Source organism: Nicotiana sylvestris, chromosome 10 (assembly GCF_000393655.2).
Source record: "Nicotiana sylvestris chromosome 10, ASM39365v2, whole genome shotgun sequence".
In the NCBI taxonomy this organism is placed as follows: domain Eukaryota; kingdom Viridiplantae; phylum Streptophyta; class Magnoliopsida; order Solanales; family Solanaceae; genus Nicotiana; species Nicotiana sylvestris.
The window spans coordinates 19,070,692-19,073,569 of NC_091066.1; positions in this window are offsets into that span (position 1 = coordinate 19,070,692).

The following is a 2,878-nucleotide window of genomic DNA, read 5'->3' on the forward strand; positions in this document are numbered from 1 at the left end:
ATCATCTTCTAAACCTTTTGGAGTGACTTAAGAACATTATGGACATCCCTACCATCAATATGAACCTTAGTAGGATTTAAGGATCATACACACTTGTTTAGAATAATTTTATAAGGAAAGAACAACATGGACAACCTTAGTTGCTAGGAGTAGAGTCATTATGAAATAGCGTATCGTTTATGTTCATTTCATTTTAGACCATGCCAAAAGAAAGAAGAAAGTGCCTTAACATACCTTAAACCCGTTGAGTCCTTAATCCCTTCCAATCAACTCTTCAAACAAGTCAACTCAATCTATCATAGTATAAGGAGATTCAAAATCAGTGCTGAGCAAAGGCTAAGTCTATAACTTAAGCTAGTAGCTCGTTTACGTAAATTTGGGCAGCATCTCCATTGTAACAAGGGCCTCCTCCAATACCATATACCAACAACAATGACCAGAGCAATCCATCAATACATAATTATCAATATCAAGACACCATATAACCACAACAAGTCACAACTACATTACGACGAGCGGCAAACTCCGATTGGAATCCGTATACCCCTTATCAATCCTTATAGACTTCTTACTTCAACATAAAAGTATCATTAACTTGATAATGAAGTCATTAATCAATGATTCCAGCCTTATACCATATATTTATAACAACGAAAATAATCCACAACTTCAACTATCTCCAACTAGCAACTTTATTCACTAGTTCAGGTCTAGCCCATCCATTTAACTTAATCAATATCAAGATAACCTTAGGCACAAGCAAGAACACAATATACATACCTCCTACAGTAACTTCAAGTCAAAATCCAAGTTATATTCATTTTACAACAACCCTTAATAGCAATACAACACCATAGAAGTGACTTAAGCTAGTCCAAGTATTATCTTATAGTTTATCATCCTAACAACTTAACCAACATACAAGCAAGCTTAAGCACAATTAGTAGGTTGTTATACTCACCTTAGACAGCAGCAACAACTTGGAATTTCATCCAAATACAGCCCACAACAATCCTCAATGACAACACAACCTCAAAGAGGTGTTGTTCTTCACTAGAACTAAGTTTTGATGTTGAAATATGGTGTAATCACTTTGGAATCACTTCAAACCCTTGTGATATATGTTTAGGAGGGTTAGGAGAAGTTTGGAGACGAACTTTAGTTGAAAAATGAGCAAAAATAGGCGTCCAAATCGTTTATAAATTGAAGTAGGTCAACCACCGCCTAAGTGGGTCCCATTGGGAGCTGCTTGCGCGGTCTCGCGAAAATGTGAATATCTCTATACTCCGATGCCTTATTGACAAACGGTTTAATGCGTTAGAAACTAGACTCATAGACCTTCAAGTTGGTAGGTAGAACACCCCATTATTCCAAGTATATTTGGAGAAATTCTCAGATACATTTGACCTAAATTTCAGCAAATTTATGAATGTAACTTGTGATGACCTTTGCCAACTCTTGTTCCACAACTTGCTTGCCTTCAAAATGTAGAAAATGAATATCATACGACTAAAATAACTCATAGAATAACCTCCTTATCATGTTAATAACCCTAGTCTCACCCCAAAGTACATGTTATAACATTCGAAACTTGTCAACTTTCGACGAAACTTATTTTCTTCAATTGGTTTAGCTTCTAAGATTTCCAACCCTCTTGGTAATCGTTATTCATGATCTTAAATATTTGTAACCTCCAAGGTAACATTATTAACTTACTTTATTTGCTTCCAAATAGAATCTCATTTCCGAGCTTACATCAATGACTTACGATGTACTCTCACGTATGAAAACTTGGGGTGTAACATCATTCCCCCCTTTGGAACATTCGTCCTCGAATGTTGACTGATGCACTTATCAATTTCATAAACTATGGCTCTTACGAATACTTTAATGTTCATCTTGCCATCTAAGCAACAGTTTTGTGAATAAATCCAAACGCTTGGGCATTCCCCCCTTTTAGGCCTCTTTGTCACGCCATGACATGTGGTCGGAATTTTTCCAACATCGTAACATTTGCTACCTTATATCATGCAGTATGTACGACTGTGTCCTTATATGAGTGCCTAGCGACTCGTCTTCCCTTTTTCCTCCATCTTTTAGCCAATCTATAAGCCTCACCGTATGAACATATACAGAATTATGAAAAGCTGTCCCTCTAGAAATCTATAGGTGTATTGATGTCTTTCGCTTGGTACTTTATCGAACTTAAGACTATTGCTATCTCTTGTTTCATAGCCTTGCATATCTATCCTTATGGATTTACTACATCTAGGCAGGTTATACTATACCATAAAACTTACTTCGTTTTATAATTACCGAGGCTTGCTACCCAACTCCAGGTTACTCTCTCGCTGCTTATCCTATATGTATAAATCTAAGTCCTTTAGTGCTTCCTCATTTTTATTCATCTTAAGAATAACAAACAAATCTCATCTCATACTTTGGAACTTGTACCCATCTATTGTTTATTCACCTTAATGTTGATCTATAATCTATCACTGATAACTTGCAACCTCTTACGTAATACACTGTCACTAGGGCTCACATCTTATTGGGGAACATCTGAAGTGATTTTCCTGATCCACCTAGGGATAATACTATACTTCAATAACCATATTTCATTGCATCCCAACGCGATTCATCTTATGGGGGTATTCTAATCCCGTGCAATTAATGAAATCCCTTTCTCGTTAAATCATTACTCAATCAAAGGCCTAAGAATCATCCTCTTATCTATCACAATTACACCCTTATTCTACCGCCAGGGCAACATTCCATCTCTTCTAAATGCACCTAGTCTTAGACTCCTCTGGGTTCATTCAGGCTGTATAGAGTTTTTTATTCATATGGAAATCATCAGCTCCCTTGTTTTGATGGG